We start from the raw sequence: 10,221 nt of genomic DNA, 5'->3' as shown, positions 1-10,221 counted from the left end.
CTCTTCCTCCTCCTCCTCTCTTCCTCCTCCTCCTCTCTTCCTCCTCCTCCTCTCTTCCTCCTCCTCCTCTCTTCCTCCTCCTCCTCTCTTCCTCCTCCTCCTCTCTTCTTCCTCCTCTCTCTTCCTCCTCTCTCTTCCTCCACTCTCTCTTCCTTTTCTTTAGTAATTTGTCTTTACATTTATTTATTTTTCCTATCCCAGGTATTTTTGGATTAATTTTTAAAAATTTTCCTTTATTTCTTTTGGATTCACAAGGAAGATGAATTGTTTAATTTTGGAATTTGCTGGGGGTTCTTACACAACTCTAGCTTTAAATCTTGGCAATACTAATAAGAGTTTTTTTCTCTGTGTCTTTTGCTTGTCTTTTATATTGAAGCCTCTAGCAAGATAAGTTACCCGTGATGAGTGACACAGTTTTATACACTGTTGTGGTCTTGTACAGTGTATGGAAGTCTGTCAGAGGATTTACAGCTCAACGTCAGGTTGAATGAATCTGTCCACTTATATCAGTGAGGATGAGCTGAAAAAAAAACCCTCACTTTCAGTTCCCTTTTTCATTATTCTAAGATTGTAAATTTCTGTTCCTTCATCACCATCTACCACTGTTTTAGCCATCCTAGTGAAAGAACGAGAATGAACCTGTTATTTTCCTGCATACACTATCTCATACAAACACGTGAGGAAATTGTCTCCACAACTGTGGATGGGTCTCTAGGCTTATTTCTGTTGGGCAAGTAATGTTGCAACTTGACATATCAAAGCTTCTCTTCATTGACTCAACTCACAGAAAATTATCATCTGGTCATTATTTCCAGTGTTACTAGGTTACAAGACAGCGTTTAATCAGAAGCCAGGAATAGTGACTGCATTAATTCTGAACTTATGAATAACTTATGAGGCTCCATTTCTCAATATTTCCAAAGAGAACGTTAAAGCCAGAAGCATTTTTGCTAATAAATGGGGATTTTTTTTGCATACTGTACTATGACAATAGCAAGGAATTACTTGTAAAGAGGGGACTTTCATTGGTTGCTTATTTTTACAGATAAAGATGGAATTAAAAGAAATGGGTGTTTTTTAAAGTCATAAACTGGACTTTATCTTCCCTTGTGAAGTTTATAGATCAGGGTTAAAGACTACTACAAGGCAGATAAGCTATACCCACTTGGCTACATTATTTTTGCTTTTAGCTCACTTAAAGTTCTTGTCAAGTTACACATTTAATTTGAATGTCAACATTTTATGTTTGCGCCCTTCTTTTTAACTTCAAATATTTCTACAAGGATATATTTTTACTTTTTCTTTTAATATAATCAGGAATAAAATGTAGATGTATGAGTACCATTTTTATATTTTTTTGAAAGTGAAGTGTCATGCAGGTTTTAAACAGGTTAAAATTTCATTTGATTGTGTGTATCCTTTGCAAGGTCAATTCCGGTTTTACTCCATCACTGTAAGATCATGAGCTGTTTTATAGTGTATATGTTCAATGTTTAATGCATAGAATTGTATTCACCCCTTCGTTACAGTATTACTGTTGCTATAGACTTTAAGTCAACCTAGCTGCATTTTGTTTATTTGATCTGGTTGTCTAACCATCTCCGTATAAATGCCTTAATCTCGCTCAGTGTCCCCAGTGGGCAAGCAAACAGATGCAGCACATCTGCAGAGTCTGAGTTGTTTCTGAGCTCTTCTCTTACTTGTTTTGTACATCCTTCCTTTTTGTTCAGTTTCTCTTCTCTTAAGCAGAGAATAATGTATTCTTTTCCTTTGCCACATGGAGAGCTATCTAAGCAACACCATTATTATTGGGATGTTTCACTGTTCTTTCTTAAGCAATTGCAGAATATAAATAAAAGATAAGGAGTGAACTTTGAAGAAAATAATTGGCTGCACAAATTTCTCCCCCACATCTGTGACTGCAACAGCACTGGGGGTATAAGCTTTAGAGTAGCATGAGAACTTTTCTCTCGCTTCCCCTCCCAATTTACAATGAGAAGTTCCTGCAGGTACCTGGAAGACACTACTCAACAAATACTAGTTTTTGGAAGGTGTGCATTGGACCTGTTTTAGTACATAACTGTCTAATTTTAGTGGCAACCACTATATTTTGCCCTTCCCTATAACATCTGGATAGACTAATTCAGCTCCTCATGGCTGCATAATTAGAGTTATAAGAAAATTTTGTAGAGGGAGAAGCAGAATTGTGTGTAAATGTGACACATAATTCTTCAAGCCTTCGGCGAACAGCAGAAGATTCAGAGCCTACCATGCAAGCTTTCAGTTATAACAGATAATTAACAAACTGAAGACGTTAGCAATAGGAAGAAGTTGCTACATAAATAAAACAAATAAGATCAACCTCTGGGGACTTCAGCCTCCTAAATTTTCAGAAGTGCAGACAGATGACAGCTGGTCCAACATAAAGACTGGGAGAAAGTTAACCTATCTGAAAAAGTTTGGAAACAGCATATTGAAGCATGTTCCACATCACAGCTTTATGTCATGCCACAACGGTCTTTTTGGTTCTGCAAGAGAAACTTGTAAACTGAACGTATTGTTTTATTGAACCATGGTCTAAGTAAGAGAGGATGATAGAACTGGACTTCAGTTACTCAAGCACTTCAGGGGTGGTGAGGCCATTCTGTTCCTTGGTGGACAACCCCGGTGTAAACTTCCACTGCTGCCTGGTTGAAGAGAAAATAGGCAGCATAATACATATATTGATATATCCAGGTACAGGCCATATGTTACTACCAAAAATGATGGTCATCAAAGAGTAAACTAGAAATGTTGTGGTATTCAGTAACTGAATACCACAGGGGACAGGCTGGGAGTTCCTCTGTCTCTGCACAAGTCACAGCCACTGGGAGAGCCATAGAGAAGCAACAGATGCGAATAACTCAGCCTTACACCAAACCCATTTATACACTGATTTTCCACTGAGGAACTGGTCCAAAAGAAACCAGGGGAACAGGTTCTTAAAAATCAGTCTCCTGACTACAGACAGAAGCAGGATAAACAGACCATCAGAGATGGTTCCTCTTACTTTTCTGTGTGTGCTTTGTGTAAGTGCAATATAGTTTTGTGGTTTCAGAGGCAGAATAAAGATCATAAGGGATTTGCAGATTCATATTCTCTCCTTGATTTCCTAACCTTGTGGGAGACATACCTGGAATATCTGTTCTGAGATACAATGCATTGCTTTTAATTTTGAGATACAACTGTACTAGTTAGTATGCTGGGAAAAAAGCAAAACCATAATTTTCCTCATTGCTTCCAGCTTGATCCTCACCATATGCACAGGAAAGATTTAGTGTCCCCTGGAGACTGGGTTTACCTTCTACAAACATGGAGCAAAGCTTCTACTGCACAGAGAAACAAAATGCACAAAGGGGTGTGCAAAGAGTGGAGAAAGATCAGATCTTTACCACTGCATCCATCCCATGGTAACATGACCTCTTCTGATAGCAAACTAGTTAGGGGATGTGGTGAGTTGTAATCCTCAAAACAGAGAAAAACAAAAAGGAAAATAAGAGGTTCTTTGAGCACCACAGAATTTTAGAAGGACAATTCATAATTATAGCGGAATGTTTCAGCAGCAAAGAAAACTGGATAGTTACAAAGATAAATCCCAGTATCTTCCTAACCTACATCTCAAACTAGCCAAAAGCATGAAGGGTGAAACAACTGCCCTCCATTCAATTACAGAATGGTCAGAGTCCATGACTTCTGAATGCAGACAGGGGAAGCTACTAAATTTATATTCTTAACTCGTATTTCAATATCTAAATATAAGTGGCCTGTTTTTTCAAAGATATTGAACAATTCCAGATTTCTCTGATTTATGTTGGTACTTAAGAAAGACAAAACCCCTTTTATTTAAGTATCTAACAATGGTACACAGAATTCTGCCCTTATAGACCAAGGCATTGCAGTCTACTTTGTAAAATATCAAGATACCATTGTTCCTTCCAAAGATGTAGGATGCTGCAAAAGAAAATATTTTCCCCATGTCATCCTGTTAATGAAGAAAATCAGGAGCAGAATTCCCATGGCCCTGAGCACACAGTAACAGATGCTTTTCCTTTTTTTTTTTTTTTTTTTTTTTTTTTTTTTAACTCCCCCACCTCCATCCCTGCCCCAAATTCAACAGAAATACACTAAAAGAGGAGGCTTGAGATAGGAAGCATCCTTGTCACTAAAAATATTCTCAGGAGTATAGTACACCTGTAACAATACTGGCAGTGAAGTAAGATTTTCATTACTTTTAAATAATGAGCCTTCAATCACAGGTGATTTTCATGTTGAGGAAAATAACAAAAATCTGGAATTTATGACTTAAGTAATTTATATAACCCATGGTATATGCCATTATCTTTTGTTCCAGAAGATTTGTGGCTCTGTGAAGGAAGTACTAGAAAGACAAAATTCCTGCAATTTTCAGACCCCCCCATTTCTTTCTGGAATAGTCACTTGAGCATTTCAGGGTCACCAAAGAAAACGAGGACTTCTGGAGTATAATGCACTGTACAAGACAATGCAATAAATAATGTAATGCATAGGTAAATCTGGATAAATTTATCCCCAAGAAACCTAAGTGACACTATTAGAAAGTCCTTATTTGGTGGTGTATAACTGAACTCATTTGATAGTAAAAAAAAGCAAGTAAACTAAACAGCCCCTTTTCCAAATGCCATTATGAAAACAGAAAAAGGGAGGAAGGAGGAAGGAAGGAAAACAATAATTCACTTCCTTAAATCTGAGAAATTCTCAGATTATTCTGTTAATCCCAGTCTTCCAGAAGAGTTGACAGTTCTGCTTTGCTGAGTCCCTTACCATCATGTTACCCCATAGAAGAAAGCTTTTGACTGAGAATGTCTGACACTGAGGGAGTTTGTAGTAGATGTAATTAAAATAGCACAAATGAACATTCCCTAGTTTACCTACCTGCCTGCCCAAGGGGATTAGATTCAACACTTGACTTTCTCTTTGATGTTTTATCCTTTTTATGACAGTTCCCTAGGAATGGCAAATTTGGAGCACTTTATATGAAAATTATACAAAAGAAAGCTAGAATGAGGTTATTTCTTCACGTACAACAAACAGACTGCTTGACTCCAGTCACACTGAGTACCTGATAAATCTAGTTATGTAAAGATGTCATTAATTTAATAAAATAAATTGATTTAATCTAATAATACATTTTATTGATGGTGACTTAGCAGGTGAAAGCACAAATGAAGATGACTTTGAAATTTTTAAATATTTCCTGAAGAAAATTGATTGATCTGGTGAACTTTCATCTTAGGAACCAAAACCAAAATAAACTTAACTGAGGTTATAATATATAATTTATAAAATATATACATAGATTTCAGTATAACCCACAGAACATTAATTATAGCACTTATTTCACAGCTGTTCTATAAAAGCTCAAATAAAATGTCTCTATAATTAAAACTGAATATATACTGACTTCATTAACTTAACAGCTGCACCAATAACCAATACCAAGGAACATACCCTACTTTGTTAATGTCTTGATACCATCTGCAACAATCAAAACTATTGGGTTTTAAAGCAGATGATGTCTTACTAGTATTGTGATCACAGCTACCACAATATGCTTACACATGCTACTAAAGTGAATTGATCTATTTCAAGGGAACTTCAAGGATTATGTGCTGCAAGACAATTTCCAAACCACAAGTATGTCTGCCAGAACGTCAGAAACAGAAATTCCTAGTGGCTTCTTTCCAATTCTCATGTGCTCAAACATGAATTTCTCATGTGTCCAAACATACAAAAATTCAACTTTGGAGCACAAATGGGGTAGGAGACTGAAGTAGTGTAGGAACCTTTTATGCTAACACTGACTTTTTAATGTTTTGATATTGCAACTCTGTCATTTTAACCCATAGTTCAAAGTGTAACTTCCAGCTTTAAAAAGAAAAAAAAAAATAAAAATCCACCACACACACAAAAATCAGAAATCCCATATCACACAATCATAAAGACATTCAACCAAATATAATAGGTTTTTAAATCTGCTTTATAAACTCTCCTAACACGAAAGCAGTACCAGATAACAAGAGGCACAAAATCATACCACAGTAAGGCATGATTCTTTTAAATGTGTAGAGCAGTGTGTCTTCAGTGGGAGGTTTCCCTCCAGGCCCTGGTTTGGGGTGTGAACTTAATCCCTTCTGTGTGCCCCTCTGAGTTTTTACTAGGTATTGTGATCTGTCTGTCACTGCAGAAGTTTACGTTACATCCTTACACAGCTGAGTCCTCTCTGTCTCTGTAATTCTTCCAGATTTCCAATACAAGTCATACTTCTCTGTTACTACCTTTCCTGCCTCGTTTCATCATTTCTGTTCTTGTCTTTGGTTACAGTTTATGACTTGTGCAGCTTTCATGGCTCTAATTCCCATGTTCCTTATGTTCCTCTTCTTAGAGTCCATTTCCTTGCTTCCTAATTACAGTTTCTTCCCCATCTTCAACCTTCTTCCACTCATGTTTCTTGTCTCAATCTGCTCCTTCCCTCAACAGCTGTCTCTTACCATCTATTTTCTGTCCTTGCCTCAGATGTGCTGATGCTTTTTTCATATTTTGCACACTTCCAAGTCACTTGAGCATCAACAGAGAAATACCTTAAAGTTCTAGGAAAATAATCTATTTGTTCACAGGTTCACATCCCACGACCCACATTAACTGCCACTGAAATTCAGGAAGAGTCTTCCTTGGTCTTTGCAATTGTGTTCTGCACTGTACCCAGTCACTCTCCAGGTATGAATCTTGCTCAGACAAGTCAAAGCTCTGAGTTGGAAGGCAGAAACTGTCAAACCTGTAGGAATTTCCAAGCTGCTGTGAAGGGATATTTTTCAGGGGTTTCCAGCATGGAAAAATGCAGTTTTATCACTGGGATGGTGTCAGACACAACTCTGGTTTAAAAACAAACTCTGCTAAAAGGTCAAGTTTTTGTTATAAGTGTTCTTAAATTAACTGCTGAATTTGTTATATAATATTTTAACATCAGTGAAAGAGTATTTTTCCATTAGCTTTTGTTCAGAAATGGCTGAATCCTTTTTTTTTTCTGAAACATTTACACAAAATTTAAAATAATCATCTGCCTGACAGACACCCAGTGGAGAAAATTTCAATCCAAATATAAAATTTTGGCAGGATTAAAAGGTGCTTCAACCATAATCTTCTAATGAGAAGTATCAAGCAAGAATAATTCTAATGACACTACCAGCTCCATCTATAATAAAATCTTTTTGCATTAAATTATCAGCTGTGTTATTAGTAATGAAAGTTAATATTAAGCACCTTCCTTTTTTCCTTTCAAAGTGTTAACATAAAGGATGTAACGGCTTTTAAAACCTTGTCTTATGTTAATCGTCTTTGTAAAGGATGTGACAGGCTGGATAACAGTTTAATTTTTTCATACACAGCTGTATATGTTCCTTTACCAGGAACGGCCACCCAGTGGGATGGAGAGCTGCTTTGCTGCTCGTCCCTGGGGCCTAGAAGCTGAGTTAGGTGGCATCCTCTGAAGAAGAGAACTGCAGGCCTCCACGGCAATCAAAATGCCAGCAGAGAGAAGGTTGTGGAAAATTTCGTTTGTCTCTCCAAGTGAAATCGGGAGGGACAGACAGACAGAGACAACATGGAAAGTGCAGTGTGGTAGAGGCTTCTGAGAGCAAGCTCACAAAAGGGGCCTCAGGGACAGAGAAACCAGCTTTTATAGCCAGTGTGGGATTTGTTGTTGAAAAGGCAGCACTCTCAAAGGACATAACAGGAAATGCGGAGGTTTTTTCTGGCTTTTTTATCCTGTTCTCACTTTTCATTATTTTAAAAGGGCTATTTTCTAGTTTATATTTCCATAAAAAACAGCTTTTGAGCTTCAGTGCGCACGGGTGCTTTTGGAGGGCATCTCTTGCCGTAAAGAATTGAGGAGACAGATCCACCTCAGAGCTCTGCCTGAAGGTTCCACCTCAGAAAAAAAAAAAAAAAGTTACTTTGTACTGAACTACTTCTGAATAATTAGGTAAAGAATGTGTTAAGTATTCACTAGGATTTCAGTTATTGTTCTGAAACATCAGGCAATTAGTGTAAAGTGTAAATCACCTTTACCATAGGAAAGATTGGAAATAGTGTTATAAAATCAACTAAAATCTATCCTATAGAATTTGTATTAGCATAGGATTAAGGTCTTGACAAATACATTTCTGGTTTTAATTGAACAGACTGAAAGCAAAACTGTTTACATGTGAAAGACGTTTTGGCAGATGTGTAACCAAGTACCATTTAGTGAAATTTAAAGAGTGATGACAACATGTAAGGATTTTTTTTTAGCATACTAATAACATCATTTAAAAGCAGAAGAAATTTGTTAAGAATTAAATTGCATACTCTGCCTGTGCAATAAAAATGTTTTGTGCCCCTCAAAAGGTTTTCTTTTCTTAGGGAGTATATATGTGCTAATTGAATAATAAACTTTGAAATAGAGTGTTTCAAAGCATTCTGGTCTATTTTCTTTGTAACAGATTCAAATTAGTGGTAGACTAATCCTGCTCATATTAGGTACATAATGCATGTTACATAAATGGCATAATTATGTTTTTACTGTACTTGATAGATCTTAACATGCACTTTAAATGTCATGGTACTATGAGAAGCAGCTGTGAAAAAATGCCGTCTTACTGCTTTGTATTTATGCTATGACTTCCACAGCAGTTTTGAAAGTCTGAAGGAGTGTTAACTGCCACTGTTGCCATCTCAGGATGGTGTGTGAATATCTTTCTACCTGATGCATCCTTCTCCTCCACCAGTGCCGTTTATAACAGAGATGGTCTCCAGGGATTACCGACAATTTCCTTGATGATTTGTGAGAAGTGCCATTGCCCATTAGAATGACTCTGCAACACCGACAGTGACGACAAGGTGTGTGTCTTGGCTGTTAAATGTACTTAATAACAGCATGACATTTTCTGTCATCTCTTGTGCCTTTAGAAGAGCCACATTTTCTCCCTATGTCCGTTCATCCCAACTTCCTGAGTGTTTGTGTGACTGAAGGTTTGTGGTTGCAGCAGTGGGTCCACATTGTCTGTTTATATCCACACATGTGCAACCGAACCAGTGAAATGTATAGGATCGCTAATTGTGTTTGCTGTGTGCATGCCAGGAATGAAATGACATTGATCAGGATCACTAAAGTGCCAGTAAAAAGAAAACCTGTGGTAGACAGCGAGGAATTAGTCACACCTAAACCTTTTAGTTCTTTTTTAAATAAAGGTGCTGAATCTAGTTTGATTATATTGTGAAATCAATCATAATAAAAGGAGTCAGGAATATATATAACATCACTAGTGATTCAAACAGGGAGAGAGTTGTTTCTGGGCATTTACATTGGGTTTTGCAAAGTAACTAAAACTTTTGTGGATTATTTCCTCCAGAACCTGCAAAGAAGAGTATTAACAGTTATAACGAGTATTAGTATTTCTGAAACCATGTAAGATATTGTGGAAATCGGTTGAGTACACAACCATGGCTGATGCACCTATCAAGGACCTGATCAGAATTTTCTCAGAGCCAAAGATGAGTTATATCCACTTTACTAGCTTTAAAACAAGGTTTCTACTTCTCTTACAAATCAGCTGGTAAGATTCAGGTATGTTGTCTAAACAGTTATACTTGCTGTGTGGGAAAAGGAATACTTCATTGTGTTTTGATATCTTTATGTCAGTATTGGTCAGGACAATGTGGTTTTAAGAGGATTAAGACAGGAGGAATTAAAGGTTTCTGGGACAGCTTTAATTTCCCAAATTCCATGTACCACCTCCTCCATTTTATGCAGGGAGGAAGCTGAAATTATGTAGTTTTATGCAGGGAGGAAGCTGAAATTACACTCTGAAACTGTTGCACATTTCAATCTCTATAAAATGTCAATGACTGATCAGGTCTACCTCTAATATCTTGTAGTTAAAGCACTGAATCAATTTTCATGAGATGTGAATTCCATTTTTTGCCCTACTATAAACCCCTTGGATAGCCCTGGACTGGTGTTTTTTCTCCATACTTACTTTTCTTAACTTTGTCAGAATATAGAGTATATTTTCTGAGCTGGAAGACTATGTAGTAATACTTCCTATTACTTCCTATTATGTATTCATAGAACTGTTTACTATAATGGTCTGATTTGGGGTATTAGGG

This window comes from Athene cunicularia, assembly GCF_003259725.1.
Source record: "Athene cunicularia isolate RWA chromosome 1 unlocalized genomic scaffold, athCun1 chr1_part1, whole genome shotgun sequence".
Classification (NCBI taxonomy): Eukaryota; Metazoa; Chordata; class Aves; order Strigiformes; family Strigidae; genus Athene; species Athene cunicularia.
The sequence above is the reverse complement of the archived record's forward strand: the minus strand, read 5'-3'. Positions refer to the sequence as shown.